Consider the following 27,490-nt stretch of genomic DNA (forward strand, 5'->3'; position numbering starts at 1 on the left):
TCAACTAGCAGTACTTTGCAATAAGTCTATTTTGACTGTGCTGCCGTACATTTTGCACACAGTCCCATTATTTTGTTAGAAAAGTTTATTTCGTATTCACCCCTATCACTTATAAAATACTCTAGCTTGTTTCTGTGGTATCCGTTGCCAGGTGAGTGAATTCAAAATGGTAGTTGCGGTATTTTCAAAAACTGAAGTTTCGCCCTCATTGTTCATCCTTGACAAGTGCTGTGTACGTTCACAATTGGCCGGCGTGCATCGTGTTGCTAGGTAACTTTACCATTCGAGAAAAAAGTTGTATTTGTATTGTTTACATGTTTAAATAAAATAACAAGAACATTATTCAAAATATTTTTGTGGCATTCCATGGATGGTGTTAAAATAACATTAACAATGATGTTAACAACGATAAAATAAAACGAAGCAACATTGCTGTAACGTTTCGGCGTGACTTGAGTCTTCTTAAAACTACTTTCGTAGATTTTAGCTACAGCTCGTTATTTAATAGAGAGTTTTAGTATTGCGGGCTTTGCGTAATTGCGTGCATAGCGGAATAGCGGGTCCAGAGTGCGCACGCACAGAACGCTAACGGGGAATAGCGTTAGCGTACGCACGCAATTTTCAGAATTTAGCGTTGCGACTTTTGCGCCTTTAGCCCAGAAACATGGCGGCGTCCATCCAAGCCACAGCCGCCCGCTTCAGCCGATTCAGCAGTCCTTGCGATTCCGGTCGGTAGGTTTACCGGCAACCACTGGTGTTCTTGCTTTTGGCTATGACTTACCTTGCTTCGACGACAAAGTTTAAGCAGCAATTCAGCCCTGATTTTGAGAAAGTTTATTGGAATTAATTCAGCCAAATCGCAGCCTTCGCGCAGACGCTCACGCACTCCTTAACCGGAGAAAACATACTTAGGCCAGCCTGGTGCGTTCCTCCGCTCCTCTTACAGTTGTGGTCGAGCGTCAGGCAAGCCAGTCAGTTTGTCCATCTCAGCCTGTGGTGCCAGAAGAATCAGCTTCACTTCAAGCCTGTGCTGCAAGTTTCATTGGCACGTCATCACGCAAAGTTCCGTCTGATGTGCCGCCTCTCGATAGCCTCCCTGTCAGTCTCTCTCGCAACAGTGTTGCTTTAATGGGGATGTAATATACTCAATTTGCCCTGTCCATGTTAGGTTAGACGTAAAATAAGCGCCGAGACACTTATATTCAAGTACTTTTTGCAGGGGAGCATTATGTAATGAGTAACCTGTTTCTAATAGAGAACGCTTCCGAGAGAAAGACATAAATTTGTATTTTGTAGCGTTCAAAGACATTTTGTCATTTTGAGCACCAGCACTGGATGGAATCCAAGTTTCGCTGAGATTTTATCGCATCAGAGGAACTTTCCACAACATGGTAAACGACACATTCGTCAGCATGTGGACGAACATTGCAGGTAAGATCCAAAACATTATCATTGATATAAATCAGAAAAAGAAGGGGTCCAAGAACAGACCCATGCGGTACACCTGAGGAAACTTTTACATAATCTGAGACCAAACCATTAATCAAAAGACGCTGCATGCCGCCCTGAACATACGAATGAAGCCAATAGATGACAGTGGGGTGCAGACCAAGACAATTTAACTTATGTAACAATAGTAAATGAGGTACAGAGTCAAAGGCTTTCTCAAAATCTAGAAATACGCAATCTTTTTGAGAGCCACGGCCAAAGGAAGAAAACAAATCTTTACTAAACTCAGGCAACTGAGTAGTACAGGAAAAACCTGACCTAAAGCCATGCTGAACGTCTGTAAAATACTCATGAGAGTCTAGGTGTTTTTTGGCTGCGCTATATATTAGGTGCTCCAACGTTTTACAGCACACACTGGTTAAAGAAATCGGTCGTTAATTAATAACAGAGCTTTTTGAAGCACTTTTATGCACTGGCTCACATTAGCATTTTTCCAGTCATTTGGCAGAGACGCCGAGTTAAGAGACGCTCGGAACAAAATGACTAAGTAATGAGAGATTTCATTCGCGCTTGACTTTAAAACAAAGTTAGGAACACCGTCAGGACCACCGGCAGAAGATGAATTGATATTACTAAGCAATTTTAACACACTTTGGTGAGTAAAAACTGTTATAGCGGGACAATCTTTAGGGCCAAGTAACCCTGAGTTACCATGTGTCACGTGTTGGCGGCTTTCCCGCCAGTCTGTACCCTGCCACCAGCAATAAAGGATGTAACATAATTGGCGACGAGGTAGAAATGGCAACTGCGCTGGGCACGATTGGGAAATTCGTTCCGACGGAGGCGACGTCTTGACCCTTGTATTTGGAGCGCCTCGAATTGTTCTTTCAAGCAAACGACATCGACGGTAACGAGAAGAAGCGAGCAACGCTCTGCAGCGTTTGCGGCCCAGCAACGTATGCCATCGTTCGCTCCCTTTGTTCTCCGGATGCGCCGTCGGCCGTGGCCTACGATGAGATCGTCAGGCGTCTCTCAAACCACTTCTCGCCGCGACCGTTGGTGACAGTACAGCGTTTCAAGTTTGGCACACGTCAACAGCAGCCTGGTGAGTCAATTGCCGACTACATCGCAGAATTGCGACGTCTCTCGGAACATTGCGATTTCGGTGCGTCGCTCGATGACATGTTGCGCGACCGGCTAGTGTGCGGGGTGCGAAGCGAGACCCTTCAGCGTCGGTTGCTGGCGGAGCCGTAGCTTACGTTTGCGACAGCTCGGGAGCAAGCCATTGCAATGGAATCTGCGCAGCGACAGACCGAGCAAATTCGCGGCAGTGCCGCATCGTGTGAAGTTGGCAGCGTGAGCGGGAAGCGTTTCGACCCGTGTGTTGCGAAGGTCTCTGCGCCAGTGACAGCCAAGGAGGGTACCCAGAAGCAGGCTGGTTCGCCTGGGAGCACAAGCGGCTGTTTCCGCTGCAAGGGTGCGCATTCGCCAAGCAGTTGCCCATTCATTAATATGCAGTGCCTCTTCTGCAAGCAACGAGGGCACATAGTGAGAGCATGCAGGAGGAAGGCTGCAGCTCGCGCTTCGGCTGAACCCAACTCTCAGAACAAACAACAGGCCAGTGGAGGCCGTCGCAAGAATGCTGCGTCGGACGTTTACGACGTGTTCGTGCTGTCTGGTGAAGAGCCAGCCGTGAGAGTGGAAGTGCGTGTCAACGGAAGACCCCTAGAGATGGAGGTGGACTCTGGTGCAGTGTGTTCAGTCATCAACGACCGGACTATGCAGAAGCTGCGAATATCCAAAAGGGCGTTGCGCCCAAGTAATCTTCATCTCCGAGCTTACAATAACAAGGAACTACGAGTGTTGGGTGAACTGACCGTGAAGGTGGAATTCAAGGGGCAGGAACATCGCCTGCGATTGGTGGTGGTTAAGGGTTCTAGTATCGGACTTCTCGGTCGGGACTGGTTCAAGTCCTTGGGAATAAGTCTAAGTGGTGTTCACAGTGTGTACGAGCCGAGTCGAACTGGCAGTAAGGGAACAACAGCCTTGCTCAAGAAGTATTCTTCAGTCTTTGAGCCTGGACTTGGGACAAGTAAAGGGCCTCCTGTACACATAGAGGTGAACCCGGCAGCTCCGCCGCGATTTCTGAAGCCACGACAAGTACCGTTTGCATTGAGGCCGAAGGTCGACGAAGCACTGGACAAGTTGGTGAGCCAAGGCATTTTCCAGCCTGTGCGGCACTCGAAGTGGGCAACACCTGTCGTTCCAGTTGTCAAAAAAGATGGATCGATAAGGATCTGCGGGGACTACAAGAGCACAGTCAATCGTGTAGTGCAGTGGGAAACGTATCTCCTGCCGACACCAGAACAGCTGTTTGCCAGGCTGACAGGTTGCTCGAAGTTTTCAAGGCTAGACCTCGGACAGGCGTATCAACAGAAGACTGTTGATGAAGAAACAGCTGACTTGTTGACGGTTACAACACATCGGGGACTGTTCCGCGTAACCCGTCTTCAATTTGGCGTGGCAGTGGCTATTTTTCAGAGGTACATGGAAGAACTGTTGCATGGAATTGATGGTGTTCTTGTGTTCTTGGATGACATCTTGATCGGTGGAAAGGATGAGGCGCAGCACAATGCTCGTTTACAAGAAGTGCTCAAAAGAATTCATGAAGACTGTCTGCGACTAAAGTTTGACAAATGTCAATTTTGTGTTGAGGAAGTGTGTTACTTGGGATTCCGTGTGAACTCTGCAGGTGTGCAGCCGACAGAAGACAAGGTGCGTGCTATTCACAAGGCCCCAGAGCCGACATGCAAAAAGGAACTTCAAGCCTTTTTAGGAGCTCTGAACTTTTACAACAAGTTTCTTAAAGGAGCAGCTCATGCCTTAGAGCCACTGTACCGGCTGTCGGACAAGGGTCGCGAGTGGCGTTGGATGGAAGCTGAGGCAGAAGCATTTCGCCAGGCGAAAGATCTGCTGCAGTCATCACATGTTCTGGTGCACTATGATGTCAACAAGCCCCTAGTGCTGGCCTGTGACGCATCCCCGTACGGACTGGGTGCTGTGTTGAGCCATGTGTGCGATGATGGCAGCGAGAGACCGGTTACATATGCGTCGAGAACTATGAGTGCGACTGAACGGAATAGAGGGTTTACAAAAGTAGGTCTGGCAACAGTGACAGGCACGCTGACCTCGCCTGACCCCGCGGTGGCGGCCATCTTTGGATCGCTTCGTCCGTCCGCTCCGAGTCCGTCCGTCAGTGCCTGCCGTTGTGTCCGTGCTTGTAACGTTGTCGCCAAGTGTACTGTGCGTGGAACGGATTTTCAATGTCAAGCGAAGTCCTTTCCTGGTCTAGGGACCTCTCTTTTGTCCCTGACGGTTTCTGCCAGCGACGGCTAGAGGCATATTTTGAGAGCCGAGGCGTGGTGTGATGCGTTATAGTGAAGTCTTTCCCCACATCTCTGCGTATTGCAATAATCCACTTCTTTCTCAAAGCCGGGTTGCTTGGGAAACCATGGAAGGAGACCTGCACAAATAATAAACAGGTTTTGTCAACAAGCACCATGCTGTGGATGCTATACTTTATAGCAATACTGGAAAATCTGATCACACGAACTCTTGTGCGAAGCAGGCATGGCGCGGTGATAGCTGATTTTTAAAATTCCTTATCATTTCAGCACAGTTCCCTTTTCCAGAGGCCGCCCATTTCAGCTCTTGCATATGAGGTTAAAGCTTGAAATGTCTACTAATAGAGGAAATAAACAAGGAATCGTCATCTTTACAAAACCAACTGACCTTTCGGGTGGCTGTCAACTAAGAAACCATCATGGGATTCGAGAAAACCCACTAGAGTGAAACGCAAGCTTCGTTATTTTGTGGATCGCGCTGGCAAGTATTCATAGGCACAGACCATAGCCTAAAGGAGGCTATGGCACTGACTACAAACCTGAGCTGCGCGCTCTGGACGCGTACCGGACTTCGCACGCGTCATCAGGCGATAACATCTTTTGAAACGGGCTGGATGTGAGCATGACGCTACACGTGTGATGCCTCATCTTTTCCTGCTTTACAGGACGCCGCGGCTTTGGCAGGCGCTTTTGTAGCGTGAAACAGGCAGCTTGGGCGCCCTAGGCAACCATTTTGCCATCTGCACAATGCACGGCCATTTCACACAATGGTTTGAAAACTAGCTTCGGTAATCATGCCCTTGTAATAAGTCAAATAGAGAATGGCGAATGCAATCCACGTACAAAAGGCTCCAACGGATCTATTCGAGCTTTAGCGTTCGTTACACATGTATTGCTCCTTCTCCAGTGTCATTTTCCATCTCAGCACAAGCTTTCGTGAAGTTCACAAGGCTTCATTGCACGCAAAACAACCTCGCTGTTTCAGGTGATCGCGATCGCGTTCTATGAGCTATCCCCCAGTCAGAGGTACATGCCGTAATGCCTGACATGCTGCAAGTGACACTTGTAAAGCCGATCAAGAATGCAAACGAACGGTCGTATACACACCTTGTTTCCGTGCGCGTCTACGACGCTGCGCTGGCTGCAGAAAGGCACGCAGCAACATGCTGGCATTCCGAATGGAGCTTGGTGCTAGCACCGACTGTTGTGATGCCAACAAATGACGCAATAACTTGCGGGAATTCCAATGAAGCTCGCTGTGCGTGCACGAGTTCCACGAGGGCTCACGTTGGCGCGTACTCTCCGGGTACAGTGAACTGTCCTCCGAGTACTCCGGGCGGCGCGGACGGACTGAACCAAACATGGCCGCCGTGCGCTGTTCATGTTTTTCTCACTAGATGGCGCTAACTTTTGTAAAGGGTCTATTATGCCCAGACAGACCGAGAAGCGCTCGCCATCGGCTTTGGCATAAAGAAGTATCATCAGTTTCTATATGGGAGACATTTCAAAATTGTGACAGACCACAAACCTCTCTTAGGACTGTTGCACCATGCCAAGCCCATTCCCCAGGTGCTATCACCACGGATGCTGCGTTGGACTCACATGTTATCGGCAATGACTATGAAATTGAGTATCGACCAGCGGAGAAGCTTTCGAATGCTGATGCATTCAGTCGTTTACCACTGAGAGCCAGTAGGGCAGAGGAAGAGGAGCAGCGTCTTTGGGAAGTAGGAATGCTGGAAATGGCGCCGGAAGTAGCATGGAACTCTAGGAAGGTGGCAAGATTCACGTCAAGGGATAAGCTGTTGGCTAGAGTCTGCAATTGGGTGCAGCATGGGTGGCCAGAGAGCAAGCTGCCAGAAGAGTTTGCAGCGTTTGTGAGCCGCAAGCATGAACTGTCGGTGTACCAAGGTTGTTTGCTGTGGGGCAGTCGTGTGGTCATTCCAGAGCCAGCTCGACCGTATGTCATGGCCATTCTTTACACAGCTCATCCAGGAAATGTCAAGATGAAGGGGCTTGCCAGAGGAGCCGTGTGGTGGCCAGGAATCGACAGAGATGTTGAGCAGAAGGTGAGAGACTGTGCACGTTGTCAGGAATCCAGGTCGGCGCCAGCAGCTGCAAAGATTCACCCTTGGGAATTCACCAAGCGTCCTTGGACAAGACTACAAATCGATTTTGCTGGGCCCTTCCAAGGCAAAGTCTTCCTCATTGTGGTGGACTCTCACTCAAAGTGGTTGGAAGTGTGCCGGATGAATTCCATGTCGGCAGCTGCAGTTTGTGCGAAGCTTCGTTTCCTTTTTGCTACCCATGGCATTCCAGAAACTGCTGTTTCTGATAATGGAACTGCCTTTTGTTCGGAGGAGTTCAGAGACTTCATGTGCCGAAATCAAATCCGACATGTAACTGTTGCCCCATATCACCCTTCTTCGAATGGTCAAGCAGAACGCATGGTGCGCGAAACCAAGGAAGTACTCAAGCGAATGGTTGGAGGCGATATCGACACACGTCTGGCTAGGTTTTTAATGACCCAGCATATCCTGCCTCATGCTACAACAGGCAAGAGCCCGGCCGAATTGCTAATGGGCAGGAAACTTTCAACTGTGTTAGAGCGCCTGCATCCTGACCTGCAGTCCGGTGTGCAGCAGAAACAAGAGCAGGTGATGCAGCGCCGTAGCCAGGCAGTGCGACTGTTTGATGTGGGGGATCGAGTGTTTGTGCGCAACTATCTCTATGGGCCCAAGTGGTTGCCGGGCATTGTGAATTGTGTCACAGGACCAGTGTCGTACTTGGTCGTCACCAAGGACGGTCGTCGATGGAGACGTCATGTTGACCAACTCAGAAGTCGTTCTGCCAGCTACGCATTGGACAGTTCCGCTTCTGGGATGTGTGAAGAGGAGGAACCGCTGGTTGCTTCCCCGGCAGGGTGTTCCGGGCTTGGCATTCCTTCAAGCCCAGAGGACCCTGGAAGACGGGACCAAGGAGAAAGACTGGAGGAGGCTGCAGAACCCAGTACCGAATCTTCTTCCTGTGGTGAGGACCGTGAAGCGAGTGCTTCCCTTCAAGTCCAGCGACCACAGCGCCAACGCAGCCGCCCTGCGTATCTGAAGGACTTCGTGACGTAGGGGGGAGGAGTGTTATAGCGGGACAATCTTTAGGGCCAAGCAACCCTGAGTTACCATGTGTCACGTGTTGGCGGCTTTTCCGCCAGTCTGTACCCTGCCACCATCAATAAAGGATGTAACAAAAATCAATTCAGACATGGTTTCAGTGACAGATTCCCGAGTTAACGGAAGTTCTTCGATGTACTATCGGTCGGAAAATAAAATGGACCACCGCTCAGGGTAGCGGAGCGGCCAAGGTCAATTGAAATAGGTCGCGAAGCCGGAGCCTGAATGCGGTCCAGAACCAAGTGCTAGCGACATCAAATTAGTGGTGGAACTAAAGCGCCAAAATGAAATGAGTGGACAAACACGACTAGAAGAGGAAAATAATTAGGACATATTTTGTGTTTCAAAAGCATTCGAAAACAATTGCAGTGATTCCTTTTTAAAATGTTTTAGTTGTGTGCATTTCGTTAGAAAGTATAGCGCTTGTTTTGTAAAAATTTTTATGACAGCGTTCGCTCAGAGCAGCGGCAATGGCAGCGGGACGATACCAAGGTTGACGGTGCTTTGATGTCATACCCTTGTCATATCTTTTGACCATTCTGCTTGCTTTTGTTTGAAACTCGATTCTGCTAGCCCTACTTTTTCCTCGTTGCTTGTTGCTCGAGTTCTTGGTGTGCATCGTTCGTGTACAGTTTCCGCTTTTCCCTTTTGCCATCTCTTCTGTGTAGTTTCGTTCGGTTGGGTGCGGTTCTGTCGCTTTTGCCCCAAAAGGGCATCGTCTGTGGCCATGGGGCCCCCGTACGTAAACAAGAGGTGTGCGGTTGCACGATGTGCGAGCGATAACCTGTCTGGCGGCGTCACATTTCATCGCTTCAGCGCTACACCTGCGACATTGAGCGCGACACCTGAGGCGAGGACGAAGGAAAAAGGCACAACGAGAACTGACTACCTAAAAATAGCGTTGGTGGTTGGCACTCGTCGTGTCTTCTTTCTTCGTTCTCGTGTCGGGTGTCGCGCTGAAGCGTCGCGGCGTTCAGCAGTTTATTTTTCCCGCCAAGCAGCACGTGACGCTGACGTCACGAATATGACGTCACTAAAACACGTGACTTCAACGTCGCGTTTTTGTTTTAATTATGACGTCACTTTTTAGTTGTCCACGCATTTCGAAGACGGCGCTGGCTGCGCACCATGAGCCGCCATGTTTTGAACGTATGGGCTTCTATGCAGCCTACGCTACCATAGTACATCTACCTTGGAGCGGCTGCGCGGCCGCACAGGGGCGCTGTTATCTCGCGCCGCTCGCTGGCAGCCAGAGAGCCCCGTGTGACGACAAACTTCGCCCTCGCGCAGGGGCTTGTCGCGCTTGATAAATATCTAGTGTTGCGTTCAGCTGCTCTGCTGTTGACGGTCCCGACGAAGGGGAGCGCGTATCGCCTATTCATCGAGCGCATCGGGCTGTGGACAGCCGCAGTCCGTGAAACCGCGGCTGTGCGAAGAAGCGAGTCGGAATTTTGTTTTTGGTTGTCCTTTTATATATTGCCCTCATGTTAGATGTTACTGCTAATTCCCTGCATCCACCATAGCCGGATTTTAGGCAACGCGGTTCAAGACGCCGCATCAGCAGCCACCGTGACGGGCGCTTTTTCACGCAAGTGAGGTAGCAGAGACGGCGAACTTCTGTGCGGGCGCTGCTTCTCTTTCGAAGTTGTCGTATTGGCACTGTCTTCGCAATAAGCTTGATATTCTGTTCAGAAAAACATTTGCAATTTTTTTTTATTGGGGTCTACGACACGTAGTCTTTCAAGATAACTTCTTTGCAATAGTTCAGTCCCGAAGAGATTATTAGGAAGACGAATCACAAATTATTGTCAATGATGCAATTTTTTGGGGAAAGCAGATTAAAAATTATGGCTGAGGCTTAGCTAAGGTTAAGCCTAGTCAGATGCGAAGCATATTGGTGGCTAGGCTTGGTAATACATCGCTTTCCTTGGTTGCATACTTGGTCATTTTAATACAACCACTAGAAGCCTTCGTCGTGGGGGAAGACAACGGCATGGCTACAGCGGAACGCCGACTAACCCCGAGACGCGCGTTGGGTGAGCGCCTGGATTGCCACGGAAGCCGCGTCTGCCTGCCCGGTGGAGCGAGCGTTTCACCTACACCGAGTGTGAACGCGCGTTCGAAATGCGCGGGAATGCCGCTGGAGGACATTCCGGCGTCTGTGCGATGGCATCGTCACGACGACGTCACGGTGTCACTTGGCGTGACGGCTAGGGGTCCCACGGCGACGGCGCGAGGTGGAGGCCGCCTCCCTCATCCGATGTCACGTGGTGTGACGTCACGGTGTCACGTGGTGTGACGTTTAGGGGTCCCACGCCGACGGCGTGAGTGGTAGCTCTAGCAATATGCTTCGCATAATATCTCATTGGCATCCTTCAGAGTGACCATAGTGAGACGAAAAGTGGCCGTCTGCCGCGATGACTTGACTTAGTCGTCTTGGCATAGAGTCATATAGTGCCGCATCTAGGTCTGGACATCGGCGCACGGCTTCCCATTCCTCTTTGACGGCATGGCAGACCTGGTTAGCTGTGTCACCACAAAGGCGCCGTGAGGAAAGTTCCTTCTTCATGACTCCCCAGATGTTTTAGATGGGGTTGAGGTCAGCCCCGTTAGGCGGCCACGGGAGCTGACGCACGGCGCAGCTCTCAAGGAGGTCGCTTACAGCACGCGCCTTGTGCGCAGGGCTGCGGTCGTGCTGGAACACGTAGCAGCCATCCGGGAACGATCTATCCAGGACGTAGGGAATCATGTGACCGGTAAGGATCCCGTAATACTTCGGCCCGGTGAAAGAGACCTCGATCCGCACGAGTGGGCCGAGGCCGTCCCTACTTATGGCGCCCTAGACGCTGACTGAACACCGGCCAGTGCTGAGCACTTTGTGGGTGCAGTCAGGGAGATACCTGTGCATAGGACAGCAAAGATGTTCCAACAAACATTAGCATATGTCGGCTCCCAAACTTAAATCAAGTAGCGCTAACATAACAAATCCAACTGTCTGCTGAAGCTTCTGTTCGGCAGGAGAGAATAACCTACTTCGTATTCGATACTGCATCTATTGTGGACGTTATGTTTCGTAGAACAGTTTTCCGTGCGTCGACCTCGAGGACCGATTCCCCGCTTTTGCGGAAACATTTGGACTAATTTACGACCGTCTGAGCCCCTTCGAGGACGGGACCCCCCGTCCCCCTGCGCCCCGCCAGCCGCCTCTCCCTGGAGAGCGTCGCTCAACACCGGAGCCCTCGAGTGGCGAGAGGGAAGGTGTCTGGTGGCTGAGACCGGGGGAGCGACGAGACAACGGCGAAAGCGTCAGTCGCAAAAAGAACCTTGTACTCATCGAACCTTTTTTGTAAGCTCTCTTTTTGCCAGTATTAAATTCAGTTGTTCTTTGTTCACCGGATTGCTTATTCTTCGCCGAACGTCAACGTATTAACGACAAAAATCATACATTTGGTGCCGAAACCCGGGACGGGAAGTGAAGAGAAGAAATTCTGAACAACGAACCGTGGATATTCGTCTTATTGTGGCCTTTCATCGCAACGCACAAGTGGTCTACCCAACGCTGCTACATGAAGTCGTCTCATCCTCTGGTTATCTGAAGACATTCCGGTGATCCACATCGATACTGGTTCAACGATGGAGCGCCTCTGCAAAAAACGAAAGGTATTGCGCACTCAAGTAACGAAACTTACCAACGAATGCCTCAAGCGGCTAGAACAGCTAACGCAGAGCGATGCTAGTATCTTGCACGCTCGACTAACGTCTCTCCAGGCTGAGCGCAACGCTGCAAACAGTCAATTCGAAGAGTCACTGGCTGATGAGCAGGCCGAGACGGAATACGAAGAGATTTGCGAATACAACGATCGCATCGTAACCGTCTTGGCAAAGCTGCAACAGTGTGTCTCCACTGGAAATCCACCGACTGGAAATCCTCCAACGACTCAGCGCGAGAATAACGGCGGCCAGACAACGACGATCTCGAAGATCAGGGTCAAACTACCAAAGCTGGAGCTCGCAAGATTCAGCGGACGGCGACACGACTGGCAGCCCTTCTGGGAAGTATTCGAACAAGTCGTCGACAAGAACGAAGAGCTGTCATCTGTCGACAAGTTCCACTACCTGAGGGCTTCGGTCGCAGGCGACGCCGCCGCTGCACTCGCCGGACTTCCACCCACCGCACGATGCTACAGCGACGCTGTAGAGCTCCTCAAGAAGCGCTTTGGCAACGAAGAGCTCCTGATCCAAGAGCACATGAAGAAGCTAATTGATTTACAACCAGTTCGCTCTTCGGACGACGTACGCGGGCTTCGCCGCCTGTACGATACGCTGGCTGCACACATCAAGGGCTTGGAGACACTAGGCCGAAAGCAGGATTCATACAGCTCACTTCTGATGCCAATCGTGCAACGAGCATTGCCAACGGACATCCTTCTCGACTACAGCCGTCAATGCGTCATCGAAACTACCTCCTTGGACGAAAGCGAGGATTCAACGACCGACGACGCTTCGGAAAGATCGAACGAAACTGAAAAAGGTACTGTGACGTCCTTTTCACGCCTTCTTTCCTTTCTGAAAATCGAAGTGGAAAGTCGAGAAAATCTGGCTGCATTAAGGAGCATGGACATAACGAAAAGCTGTAAAGACAGCCGAAAGGATCAAACGAAGCCGTCGTCCAAAAAATCGAATAAGCCCTTTTCAACCGCTGCAACCCTGCACCAAAATGTAACAAAGGAAACTTGCTTCTTTTGTAAAGCTGACGGGCATCAGACGCATGAATGCGATGCACAAAAAAGCATAGAGGAAAAGAAGCAGCTTCTACAAGCGGCAGGAAGATGCTTTAAATGTACACGAAAAGGGCATCGTACAAGACATTGTAATGTCTACATAAAATGCATGAAGTGCGGGAAGAGACACGCTACTGCAACATGTGACCCATCGTACTCGGTAGCTCGCAAAAAGGAAGCAGCTAATAGAGTCACAAATGCACAGGTTAGCCTCGAAACGTCGGCGACAGGATCCGAATCCGCTCCCATGAGAACCATCTTACTTCAAACAGCGACAGTGAACTGCGGTGGCCAAAACACCTGGACGCACCTGCGAGTTCTTTTCGATGGCGGAAGCCAACGCTCGTACATAACATCGGAAGCGTCGAAAAGACTAGGATGCAGATTTCTCGGAGAAGAAATGCTAACCGTCGGTGTCTTTGGTGGTCACCAAGAAGAAAAACTGTTTAAGCGAGTAATGGTGAAGGTAAAAACTAAAAAGGGGAAAACTTGCGAACTGGAGGTTCTGGAAACAGACATCATTTGCGATCAGCATATCCCAACACCACCCGTGACAGTGACTGACAGGCTAAGAACGCTCGGCTATGAACCCGCCGATTTTAGCCACGACGGAGGGCCTAGGGATATTGGGCTTCTCATAGGGTCCGATCACATTTGGGAGCTAGCGACCGGCCGATACACAAAGATCGACGGAAAAACTGAGAGCAATTGAAACCGCTGTTGGTTGGACCATTCAAGGACCAGTTCAAGGCATAGACGAAGGTTCCCACTGCACGCAAACGGTTGCCCTGAGAACATCGGTCACAGAAAGAAGCGCAACTGACATATTGACAAAATTCTGGACATTTGAATCTATTGGGATAAATGACACTGAGCAAAAGAACGGAACAAATGTGGTTGTGGAGTTTTGTGACGACACGGTACAGCTGAAGGAAGGTCGTTATGAGGTGCCCTTCCATGGAATCTGAACGAACAAACGTAGCGTTTAAACAGGACACAGAAAGATGAGGACAGGACGGGGCTACATGTAGCCCCGTCCTGTATGTATGACCAACTGGCCCCACAGTGTACTCTGTTAAACTTCCATGGAAGCCTGTTACGGCTTTGGAGGAGAAGAAAGAGGTTACTCTTAGACGCCTACACCAGCTGACAAGACGCCTACAGAAATCTCCAGATCTACTGAGTGATTATGATGCGGCTATAAGACAGTACAGCGTACTGTATATGGCGGAACCCATCGAAACGAACGACAGTGGCGCAAACACTGTATATCACATGCCACATCAGGCGGCTATCCGCGACGTTCACAAGCTGCGTGTTGTTTTTGACGCCTCGTCTCATAACAGGTCAGCAAAATCTCTGAATGACAGCCTGGAAAGTGGTCCAAATTTAACGGCTGATCTTGTGGGCATGTTGCTTAACTTCCGCAGACATAAAATAGCTCTCGTAGCGGATATCGAGCAGGCGTTCTTGCAGATCTCAGTGAGACCTGAGGATACAGACGCCCTGCGTTTCTTGTGGTATGAGACGATGCCTGAACTAGGTGGCCCACTTCCGCCAATCCTGACGTGGCGCATGAAATGAGTTCCATTCGGGACGACTGCCAGTCCGTTCTTGCTCTCTGCCACTCTCCGACATCACTTAAAGAACATAAAGCCACAGTACCCGATCACTGCAAAGCGGCTGCAACGTAGCCTTTATGTCGACGACATACTGATGGGAGCTCAAAACAAACAGGCCGCATTGAATCTCTACAATGAGTCAAAGGCAATTTTCGGGGCGGCCTCGATGCAGCTGCACAAATGGGCATCGAATAGTGAACAGCTGTGTCAGAGATAGACTCGAAGAAAGCCAAGCCGCTGGGTTACCTATCAGGAGTATTGAAGGTGTTAGGACTCACGTGGGAACCAAGTACCGACATATTAACATTCTGCCCCTGCACCGATAGAATATCCACGACACAACCACCCACCAAACGATCCGTCCTACAAACCACAGCACGGATTTACGATCCCCTAGGGTGGCTATCCCCTTTCATCGTACGAGCGAAGGTACTATTTCAACAGCTTTGGCGCCTGAATATCGAATGGGATGATGCCTTGCCCGAAGGAATGGCAGCAGAGTGGTCAAATTGGGTTGACGAACTGTCTTATCTCCCGGAGATCAAAGTGCCGCGATATTACAAGGCAAAGGCAGGCAGAGAAGGAACGACCAGTCTGCACATTTTTGAGGATGCGAGCCCAGTCGCCTATGGAGCGGTCGCCTACCTGACGACAGATGGCGAGGATGGTAGTGCGACAATACTAATAAGCAAATCTAAGGTCGCTCCAATTAAGAAGCTTACCCTGGCCAGACTGGAGCTAATGGCATGCCTGCTGGCTGCGCGATTGGGCCGCTACATTCTCGACCAGCTAGAGGAACCTCCCCAAAATGTCTATTTGTGGACAGACTCAACCATCGCATTACATTAGATTCACGGGAACGCCGATCGCTGGCAGCAGTTTGTACGCAACCTCGTGGTCGATATTCAGAGAATGACTGGAGAATTTACTTGGAGGCATTGCCCAGGAAGGGAGAATTCTGCAGATCTCCTTACCCGCGGTCTACCCGCACAGAAGCTGTCAAGGAACGAGCTTTGGTGGACGGGTCCGCGATGGATCTGCATGGAGGAATGCCACTGGCCTCAGGGCGGAATCGCGCCTACATTCACTGAGGCGGAGCTGGAGCGAAGAAGGGAAACGAAGGCACTACCCGCTGCTGCAGCTACACCCGTTGAGGATGCCTTGACGGAAATACAACGTTTCAGTTCTTTCTCACGCTTGACTAGAGTGACCGCCTGGGTGCTGCGATTTGTCGCGAAAGCAAGACGCCAGAAAAGTGAATCCGGACCACTGACATCGGAGGAGCTGAATAGGGCAGAGAAATACTTGATACTTCATGAGCAGGGCACTAGATTTGCCAACGAAGTGGAGTGCGTACGAAAGAGCCGGAGAATCCCAACAGAGTCACCGCTAAAGAATGTGTCCTTGCAGCTCGACAGTCACGGTGTTCTTAGAGTGCACGGAAGGCTTCAGCAGAGCCAACTGCTTCATGCCAGCAAGCACCCTATCGTTCTGCCTAAACACAGTGACCTGTCTAGGCTTATTGCTAAGGAATGCCACCAACAAGTACTGCATGGGGGTATCCGCGATACTCTGACTCAACTCAGAGAAAAATTCTGGGTGATCGGTGCAAGACAGCTGGTAAAGAAAATAGTCAGAGTGCGTTATCTGTCAGCGCTACCACGCACAACCAGCCAACGAGGTCTGCGCGCCACTTCCAAGGGACAGAATAACAGAGGCTCATCCGTTTCAAGTGACTGGAGTTGACTTCGCCGGTCCTTTACTTATCAAGGGGAACGGTGCGTCAAAGTGTTACATCGCCTTGTTCACTTGTGGCGTCACCCGAGCGCTCCACCTTGAATTGGTGAGTGACATGTCTACACTCTCCTTTCTTTTGGCTTTTCGCCGATTTATCGCCCGACGAGGTATACCGCATACTGACTACAGTGTAATGCACTTGCCTTTAAGAAGGCAAGCAAGGACCTGGTTACTCTTTGGAGCATTATCACAAGTGACGAAGTCAAAAACTCCTTCGCGAACACACGAGTTGAGTGGAAGTTTATAGTGGAACGCGCGCCATGGTGAGGCGGCTTCTACGAAGGACTTGTCGGCCTGACCAAGAAAACCTTAAAGAAAACGCTGGGAACGAGCTGTATCAGTTTTGAACAGCTCACCAGAACGCTCACAGAGGTGGAAGCCATCCTCAACTCTCGTCCACTCACGCACGTCCACACCGAAGCGAACGAACCTCAGCCACTGTGCCCAGCCTCGTTTCTCACAGGCTGGAGGCTCACCTCACTGCCAGATGTTCCGAATGTCGACCTAAATGCCATTAGTGGTGCGACCCTACGACAAATATTCACGAACAGAGCTCGACTCCTTCGCGGATTCTGGCGGCAGTGGATGAACGAGTATTTGAAGGAATTGCAAACATCACAGCTTCACCAAAAGAACCCCACTCGGAGTCTACAGGCAGGCGATCTTGTGCTGCTTAAAGAATCTCTTCAGCCAAGACAGCTCTGGAAGATGGCAATCGCCGACGCGACCTTTCCCGGGCGTGACGGCCGAGTTAGGTCGTGCACCGTGCGACTACCCGAGGGAGCAACCCTGCGTCGTCCGGTTCAACTGCTCTATCCGATAGAGCTTGTGAAGTGAGTGTGTCTGTGAAATGTCAGTGCCATTTCGGGCGGGAATGTGTTGTGAACGTTATGTTTCGTAGAACACAGTTTTCCGTGCGTCGACCTCGAGGACCGATTCCCCGCTTTTGCGGAAACATTTGGACTAATTTACGACCGTCTGCGCCCTTCGAGGACGGGACCCCCCGTCCCCCTGCGCCCCGCCAGCCGCCTCTCCCTGGAGAGCGTCGCTCAACACCGGAGCCCTCGAGTGGCGAGAGGGAAGGTGTCTGGCGGCTGAGACCGGGGGAGCGACGAGACAACGGCGAAAGCGTCAGTCGCAAAAAGAACCTTGTACTCATCGAACCTTTTTTGTAAGCTCTCTTTTAGCCAGTATTAAATTCAGTTGTTCTTTGTTCACCGGATTGCTTATTCTTCGCCGAACGTCAACGTATTAACGACAGCATCTACGTCAAATCAAACAAAAGGGAAAAACGAGGCTGCGCTATATTCTGAACACTACGATGTGTTGCAAAGCATACTTCTTTAGCTGTGAGAATGACAGGTCATACCTGCTGTCGAGCTGGCGCCACACACGTTGCTGCTGGTCCCAGCGCGTGCAGAATGTGGACTCATCCGAGAAAATCACTTCCCGCCACTCCTCTGGAGACCACTGCTGGAAGGCTCTGGCGAAGCTGAGTCTCTCTTCTCTCTAGTTTCTTGTGAGGTCCGGCTTTTGAGCTGCAAAGCAGTTCATTAGACCTGCTTCTCGCCACCTGGATCTAATGTTGTCTCCGGAGCAGCTCAACCCAAGTTCGTCACGAACCTCCCTGGCGTTCAAGAAGGGTCTACAACTACTGCATCAACGATTAACTCGTCTTTTTAAAGCGTAGTACTCCTTGGCCGTCTACTGCGCTCAGCATCGGAAATTCTGCCGTGTTCGTCTCTGTATGCTCTGAGAATACGGCTCACCGCTGTTCTTGTCCTTCCGGTACGGCGACAGATTTCACGCTGAGGGACGCCTTCTATGCCTAGTCGCACGATCCGCCTTCTTTCCTCGATTGGAATCCTTGGTGGCATTCTTGCGAAGTACCGAAGCCGATTCAACCGTTCTCGGTTGCATCGGTAAGGGCGAGATCCTTACCGGTCACATGATTCCCTTCGTCCTGGACGGACCGTTCCCGGATGGCTGCTACGTGTTCCAGCACGACCGCAGCCCCGTGCACAAGGCGCGTGCTGTAAGCGACCTTCTTGAGCGCTGCGCCATGCGTCAGCTCCCGTGGCCGCCTGCCGGGGCTGACCTCAACCCCATCTAAAACATCTGGGGAGTCATGAAGAAGGAACTTTCCTCACGGCGCCTTTGTGGTGGCACAGCTGGCCAGCTCTGGCATGCCGTCAAAGAATAATGGGAAGGCCTGCGCCGACGTCCAGACCTAGTGGCGGCACTATATGACTCTATGCCAAGACGACTAAGTCAAGTCATCGCGGCAGACGGCAACTTTTCTTCTCACTAAGGTCCCTCTGAAGAATGCCAATGAGATATTTAATCTGCTTTCGCAAATAAATTTCATCACTGACAACAATTTTTGTGATTTGTCTTCCTAAGAATCTCTTCGGGGCTGAACTATTGTAAAGAAATTATCGTCAAAGAGTACGTATCGCAGACCCCAATAAAAAAAAAATTGCAGATGTTTTGCTGAACAGAATATCAAGCTTATTGCGAAGACAGTGCCAATACGACAGCTTCGAAAGAGAAGCAGCGCCCGCAGAGAAGTTCGCCGTCTCTGTTACCTCACTGGCGTGAAAAAGCGCCCGTCACGGTGGCTGCTGATGCGGCGTCTTGGACCGCGTTGCCTAAAATCCGGCTATGGTGGATGCACGGAATTACCAGTAACATGTAACATGAGGGCAATATAATAGGACAACCAAAAACAAAACTCCGACTCGTTTCTTCGCGCAGCCGCGGTTTGACGGACTGCGGCTGTCCAACTGATCTGCCACAGCACGATGCGCTCGATGAATAGGCGACACGCGCTCCCCTTCGTCGGGACCGTCAACAGCAGAGCAGCTGAACGCAACACTAGATATTTATCAAACGCGACAAGCCCCCGCGCGAGGGCAAGGGCGAAGTTTGTCGTCACTCGGGGCACCCTGGCTGCCAGCGAGCGGTGCGAGATAACAGCGCCCCTGTGCGGCGCGCAGCCGCTCCGCTACCCTGAGCGGTGGTCCATTTTATTTTCTGTCCGATAGTACATGTGATGAGAACATTATAAGTGGTAACAAGCATAGACGTTAATAAAAACGTCAACAAAATATTTTTCAAGTTTTCGAACATGTATATTTTTTGGCATGGAGAAAGGCATAGAAAAAAAACTCTGCCTCTCCCGTAACCGACAGTAGTGTAAGCATGAAATGTTTACGGGCCTAACACATTGGTTGTAGATGGTACTATTGAAAATCTTGAAAGGGGTCTAGTGTTCAACACAGCACACCACACAAAACATACTGTGCACTGGTCCGTGTGGACGCAATCGTGTCCTGTGAGTGTCTGGGGAATCCCTTCCGTCCTGGCTCGTCAGCTGTATCCGGTTTCCGGCCGGTCTTTTACATGCGTGAGTGTAGGACCGCAGCGCCATCCTTGGGGAGGGCGCGAAAGTTTTTCAGCCGAAAGCCCTTCTCGCCCTGGAGCTCCCCTCTTTCTCTAAGCGGCCTTCTCTCAAAGCCCCTAACAGATCACGTATGACAACGAAGTGTATTGTGGCATGTATGTGCGTTTTGCACGCGTTATTAGAAATCTGAAATTATAATTCCGTGCATTATCAAATGCACAGCTCGAGTGATATCTTGATGAACATAGAGATGACACTGGCAGCAGTTATTTTTTGTGACTCGTTTGGAGAGCAACCGGCGCTTGTATGCCGGTCCCGTAGGAGGGCTTAGAGAGTCTCGTTGAATCTCGTTAAATCTCGTACGGTGCCCGGATGTTCTCGTTTCAGTGCCCGGATGAGAGGAATTTAGTGCCCGGATGTTGGCTCTCGGTCTCGGCGCGACGTCACCACACTGCCGACAACGGGAGCTAAAAGCATTTCATGCTTAATACTCATGACAGTGATTAAAATAGCATGTAAGTTTTGAAGGCCCTATTTAAAGCTGCCAAGAGATCTACACTGCTGCAAGATATCAAGGAAAGATGGGACGGGTCTTTAAAAAGCCAGCGAAGAAACCAATCAATGTGAGCGTATCATAACTCGTTCTTTCGCGGAAAGTTTTAAGAAACTTGTCTCATGTTATGCCATGTAATACTGGGCAAGCGGCACTCGGAAAGCCTAGATAAATCACTTAATTTCAGTTCTAATACATGTGGCAATTTTTACCTGGTATAACTGGTTAACTCTCAGCGCGTCATTTGGCAGAAAGACCGGGGCCGTGTGTTCCAGCCACTCCCATGAACGGGCTTCCGTTGCATGCCACATTTTTACTTTCCATGCACTTCTTTAGTACCTGCTTGACTCAGTATTGGGAAAAGAATTTTTTTAAATTAGTAGTAGTAGTAGTACAAGACTTTTAATCGACCATAATTTATAGGCCGAGCATGTCGACCACCTGGGCGACCAGAAGCCGCAGTTCTTCTTCCCCTTCAGCGCCAAGCCAGTCGAGCCAGGTGGTGATGGATAGAGAGGGTGAGGGGAAGGAACCCGACTGCTGAGCAGCCGGGCAATAGAAGAGGCAATGGGCCAGGTCCGCATAGATACAGGGGCAGTTGGGACAGGAAGGGTCCGATTGATAGCGATAGAGGAAGAGGCGGGACGAGTTGATAACTGCATTCATCTGAATGTGCCGAAGAAGGCGAGACTCCGGCATAGAGTAACATAAAAGTAAAGAGCGGACACTCGGGCCCTTTCGCGGCCGAGTTCGGCGCTTCCCCGTTTCCGCCAGATGGCACTGAACGTGCAAATAAAAAAAAAAGAAAAAGAGTATGGTCTTGGCATGTCTTGGCTTGCAGTGACGTGCGCTGCGCGCCTACGGCCGCAGTTACGTCAGCAACAGCGGCGTTTTTTAAGTGCGTCAAGCCAACGGGCAAGCACGTCCAGGCGGCAGTGAGCGACGGACCGACGGTGTGAGCGGCTGTATTTTTTTGCGGCGTCTGCAAGCTTCGTGGGCACGTCCGTTTTGTGTACTGATGTGGTACTGCGACGGTTGTTTCTTGGTAAGACCGCAGTTCGCTATTCTTGCTGTACTGTCTGTACGTAAATATTCCTCTATGTCTCTCGCTGGGGGGCATAGCCCTAAATACGCATATTTCGAACAAGAAATAGCACATAACTGTAGCATTCGGCGCGAGGGCCGTTTGTTTTATTTACTAAAGCTGCACACGGCGGCTTCAGGACATGTGAATTCAACTATGATATCGCCTTTGTGTGAATTTGGTTAGCTACGCGTAGCATGCGTTGTGAGAAATTGTGTATTTTGTATTTTTGTTAGTGTTCATTAGGTTTATCTCAACGCAGGAATTTGCCGATACGTAAAATTGTGGCTTTTCTATGTTCTCAGGCCATGCCACTTGGAAGTGGGGGCTACGCCAGGTACTGCTGTGTCACGTGATGCGGCAACAATGATAAAACTCGAAGGAAGCCAGGCACAAAATTCTTCTGTTTGCCACGAGACAGCAGGTATACATTTTAATTGCTTAATGTTGCCACTTGTTTTCAACGTAAGCTGAATTTCAGTGGAGACGTCAGTCTGTGCACACATGTGTTATATTTCTTTTCATTTACTTTCAGTTCTACTCGTCGAAAGCATCCACATTCAGTTTAAAATACCGTTGTAAAATTCCAGCGTAGCCGTATGTATTTTTGACGCTGCACATCTTGCAAGTGCACCCATCAAGTCTGATAGCTGAAACATCGTCTTGGAACAACTACTGCCTGCTAATATTTTCTACCGATCCAGTGCTGTTTTGGTTAAAATCACCCATGGTGTCACCTTCTGCCATGTGTTGTGCGTAAATCTAGACATTCTGATCTGTACTACTTGCACTTCAGCACTACTTACGCCAAATTTGCGGAGATATGTTCAACAAGCATCAAGCCCGATACCATTGCTAAAGAATAATCTCTCTCCCCAGGGCAAAAGCATGAGTGCAGTACGCCGGGCGTGACGAGCTTCTTTCGAGGCCAGCTTCCGCACTGAGCAGGTGCTATTACATGTGCAGCGAGCATTTTTCTGCTCACTGCTTTATGGACCCTGCTCGAAAAAAGCTCACAAAAAGTGCAGTTCCCACTGCGCCTCCACTGACGTCCTCTCAAGTTATGCTAGCTCGGGGTAACTTTCATTTTTTAGAATGTGACATATATGTGCATTTGTTTCCATAGGAAAAAGTGCTGTTTGTACTACTTTTAAACATTAACAACCGCAGCGGCGACCCAGTGGTTGAGCATCCGCCTCGCATGCGGGAAATACGGGGTTCGAACCCCAGTGCCGCCTGGTGCCCACCGGTGATACAGTGGGTACAAGCTGTCCCCTGGCCTGGTGCTCGGCTTCTTTGGGGTGATACGCTTGAGAAATGGGTCTTTGACCCCACCTTGAGTAGACTGAAAGTACTTTGTGCCGTGGCTCCCTTCAGCCTCAGATGTCCTTGCGCCGTAAAAATGCATGATCACTATTTCTTTCAAACATTAATGACAATAAGCAAGTCGACTAATTACAACCTAACAGCATGTGTCTCTCCGTGGTGGCTCAGTGGTTATGGTACTCGGCTGCAGACCCAAAAGACGCGGGTTCGAAACCGGCCGCGGTGGCTTCATTTCGATGGAGGTGAAATGTTGAGACCCGAGTACTGTGTGATGTCAGTGCACGTTAAAGAACTCCAGGTGGTCGAAATTATCAGGAGCCCTCTACTATGGCGTCTCTCATAGCCTGAGTCTCTTTGGGACGTTAAGCCCCACAATCGACCACCGCCACGTAACATCTACTTTTTGCCCCTGTTGTGGCTGTTGTGTTTGGAACATTCCTGTTTTGGGGCACAAGGTCATCGTACTGTCCCAGTGGCTTCCACTCTTTACTGAGCAATCCATCTCTTTGTCCATATGGTGCCTTACCATGACCAGTGTTTTTATTCTTCTCATTGAATGTTGTGTGCTTCCTTCTACACTGAAAATGTCTTTTGTCTTGTCCAGTCCCATCTTCAGACTCATGTGGGATGTGTCTCCAGTGTAACGTATAAGAGCATGACAAAAGTAAGGTTCTCAACATCCGGAGTTGCTGACTGCAGTATGCTGCTCCCACTCATCGATACAATGGTGGATCGTGACAACTGCAGGTAAAATATTTGTTGTGTTTAGAGTATTACGCACCGATTCTTGCGCGACAACATAAGGAACCCGTGTCGCAGAAAAGCCGGGGTCGGTGCTGTTTTCCAGTATTGCGATGCGAAATCCAGATTGGTCGCCAGTTTGCGACGTCACAATAACATTTTTGTCTGCAGGCAATTCAGACATCCCTAGATGTGATGGAGTTTCCAACGCATGCGCCTCTTACATTTTCTAGTGCTAACGTCTTACACGAACCACGTGACCCTGTCATGACGTCGCATGTCAAGTCTAAACATCTTTGCAGGAGTTACCTGACATAATCTTGTCATGAAATCAAAACAAACACTCAAGCTACAACCTGGTTCCGTGATGCCGCAGTAGAACCTGACTCCTATAATGAGATGCCATGAGTTGCTGATGTGATGTGTGTAAAGTGACAAAGCACCTAGTAGGCCATGGCAACGAATACGTTTCTTGTGCATAATACTACATATAAAATGGAAGGACGCAACCACTGTCGCTCTCTCAGGAGGGCAGCCGAGCCATGAACACGCTTTTTGATCCTCCCCTTTTTAGGGGCAGAAAAAGACTATTCTCTTTAGGAAGGCACTCGAGCAGGGCCGTTAGAAGGGAATGAAATGGATAAAAAAACTCTCTCGCGTTTCACTTTCAAAAGACGTAGCTTGATAGTCCTGTCTAGCTGTTAGGATCCAGATGTGTGTATTTGTGTTAAGGGGTGGGCTCTTCGTACGTCCTGTTTCAAAGTTCCTTTTTGCCGCCGCGGTGGCTCAGCGGTTATGGTGCTCGGCTGCTGACCCGAAAGACGCGGGTTCGATCCCGGCCGCGGCGGCTGGAATTTCTTTGGAGGAGAAATTCTAGAGGCCTGTGTACTGTGCGATGTCAGTGCACGTTAAAGAACCCCAGGTGGTCGAAATTTCCGGAGCCCTTCACTACGGCGTCTCTCATAGCCTCAGTCGCTTTGGGACGTTAAACCCCATAAACCAAACCAAACCAAAGTTCCTTTTTGCCCTTGTTAAGTGCACCGCATTGTTCCTGTCTGTTCAAGCACCAAACACTTTTGTTCGTAATAAACATTCTTTCCTTGTGCTAATTGAAAACGCGTGAGTAGACTCACTGAGTTAGATCATTGTATTAACTGTTGCATGCTTGTTGAAAAATACTGCCTGTGTATTTATTGTGGGTATGACATTTGGTCATTGCTGCAGAAGCATGTTTGTGTGTGCCTTTAAGTTCCGGCACCCATTCAATCTAGTTTATTCTGTGCCTGGAGGATCCATCATTATTTCTGTTCATTCAAGGAAACTTTCCTTTCTGTGTGAAAGCTCATGGGGCCTTGTTTTCCTCCCACTCTGAATTTTTGTTATCTTCATGATGTCTGCTATGCACTGGCATCCTTAGTGTTTTTGCGTGTTGATCTCGGTAGCTTTGGCATACCTAACCCTACAAGCGCATAGACGTTTTTGCAGGAAAAACTGACCGAAGTACACGGTGTGTTTCCTTTCCTTCGATAGCAGAGCCCACAAGTACCAGCTATGAGAGGCAGCCTATTTTGGAAAGTGCAGGGAACAGAAGCACTGTGCTTGAATGTGAGGGGTTTTAGAGCGCAGCTCTTTGGCGTCCGTTCCTGGGTTTCGCGTCGTCGTCGGCGTTGTCGTCGGCCTCGTAACCAGCTCCGCCCCCCTTTCATCCCCCCAGCGCTAGCAGCGACCGACTGATACCGCTGGATGCCGCTGACGCCGCTAGAGAGTCAAGATAACGTGACTGCATAGAACACCGTCGCCGCCATGCAGAAAGAGGAGGAAAGGGTCCCCCCCCCTGTTCTTGTGTGGCGGATAGGGTGCTCTTCAGTTGCCGACGCGCCGGTTATTTCACGTAGGCCCCGGCACGTCGACGAATACGTGACCACCTTCCCACGGCTAGACCTGGTTCTTAGCGCTGCGGAAGCGAGGGTATCATATTGTTTGTGTCGGCATCGGCGGCGTTGTCCCTGAAACCAACTCCGCAGCTGGGGTTGACTCACTATCGAAAAGGTGAAACAGCTTATTTGCTGCGCTCAAATTTCGCATTAGGAAGTAACGTAATCGTCGGTAATTTTTTATTTTGCACCACTTGCTTATTGCATAATTACTTTGGTATGGAGTAGTTCACACTGTTTTGTGGTGGTGCCCACTGTTGCTGTTGCCGGTCTGAATGTCTTTCCTGCATGCAGCACCCCATTGCAAGTGGCAACTGCACGGCACCTCAGGGCACAAGTGAGCAACTGGAGGGCACAAGCATGCCACTTGAAGGTGAGAGGCATTTGTTTTCCACCTCATGCTTCTTGTGTAATGTTTTTTTTTGCGGTGGTACTTGGGGAGAATCAGCTTTTTAAGTTTCCTGTCTTAATTTCTTCCCTGCATGCAGAACCCGTGGCAAGTGGCAGCTGCACGGCATTTCAAAGCAGTAGTGAACCACTGGAGGACAGACGCATGCCACTTGAAGGTAAGAGGCATTTGTTTACCACCTCATGCTACTTGTGTAATGCTTTTTCCTGTTGTGGTGGTATTGGAGAGCCAGCTTTAAGTTACCACCATGAAAGTCCTGTTCCCTGTGAGCTATCCAGCAGGTGAAATGTTCTTATTGTGATCATTAAAAGGGTGGTCTCGTACAGCACCTTCAAAACTGCACGAAAGAGACAGGGACAGATTACAGAATACACAAACAGCGGAGACTTCCAGGTGTTGTTTCGAAAGATTGCAGCAGACTTTTCGTATTCTGCAGTCAGCTAGGAAGGAGCAGAACAGCACAGTCTTTCGGATAAATAATGTAGACGACCTTGAAATTTTCCGTGAATAGTCATACGGGTGCTGACGTTCTACATCTTTCTAACCGCCATCATGGCATCATATTCCCCGGAATATGCTCGTTCGATCTTATCCGAAGCTAAAGGTCTGTCTGCCATCCACTTCAATGCTCGTAGCCTACAGAAGAATTACGATAACATAACCGCTTTGTTTACTTCCCTTCAGCATCAATTTTCAATCATCTCATTTTCTGAAACTTGGCTATCATCCCTTGATAAAGATTTGTATGCTTTTCCTGGCTATTCATGCGAATACGCACACCGTGTTGATAACCCCTATGGTGGTTCGGCTATCTACATTTCAAAGCACATTGCTTACAAAAGACGTCTTGATTTGTGTTTGAATGTGAGTAAATGCGAATCGGTTTGGATAGAAATTGATTGCCGATCTACTGGTGGCACAGAGAAGGTTATATGCGGCGCTATTTATAGGTCTCCTTCAAATGATGCGTCTGAATTTTGCCGGGCTTTTGAACTAGCACTCCATAAACTATCACTCGAAAATAAAAACGTCTTCATTATGGGAGATTTTAATATCAATATGCTAGACCTGACTAATCCCATCTGTGTCGACTACACGACCTGTTTCTACAGCTATGGTTATGCAAATTTAATTAGCATGTCTACGCGTTGTACTGACCATGGCTCGCATTCATTACTTGATCATATTCTTTCGAATTTTCCCACTGCTCCTCCGGTTGGCGTAATAGAATGTGATGTCACTGATCATTTTCCGGTATTTCTTTGCACACTATCATCTCGCTGTAGTAACAACATGTCCACGAGGAAGTCAGTTTTTGATAGCGGAAAATATTTTGAAGCCATATCTAATACTGATCTTTCATACATTTTGGGTCTCTCGAACCCAGAAGTGGCTGTACTTGAGCTGTCGAAAATAATTTCATCAGCAATCAATAAATGCACATCGCTCCAATTGTCCACGAGAAAATATGTTACCCCCATTTCCCCATGGATAACTAATGCTCTGTTAAACTCTCTGAAGAAAAAAGAAAACATGTATAAGAAAACTAAATACCAGCCGTTCAATCTGCATCTTAAATTGAGATATAAAAGGTATTCCAGTGTACTAACGTCGCTTCTAAAGAAAGCTAAACGATGTTATTATGAAAACCAGTTATCCACACATACTAACAATTCTAAAGGAAAATGGCAGCTGCTTGACGAATTTCTGAATATTCGTAAGTAACCTAGTGTTGTTAAATCTATTTTACACGGTGGTGTTACTTTATCTGATCCCGAGGAAATGGCGAATACATTTAGCAATTATTTTTTCAATTC

At 49.4% G+C, this 27,490-nt stretch overlaps 1 pseudogene; it reads left to right on the top strand.

The window, feature by feature from the left end:
• Window positions 1–1,388: 1,388 nt before the first annotated feature.
• Window positions 1,389–27,490, top strand: part of LOC149356623 (uncharacterized) — a 31,838-nt pseudogene continuing 5,736 nt past the window's right edge.

The sequence above is a fragment of the Amblyomma mixtum genome, chromosome 3 (genome assembly GCF_055824585.1).
Source record: "Amblyomma mixtum isolate Tamu chromosome 3, ASM5582458v1, whole genome shotgun sequence".
Taxonomy (NCBI): domain Eukaryota; kingdom Metazoa; phylum Arthropoda; class Arachnida; order Ixodida; family Ixodidae; genus Amblyomma; species Amblyomma mixtum.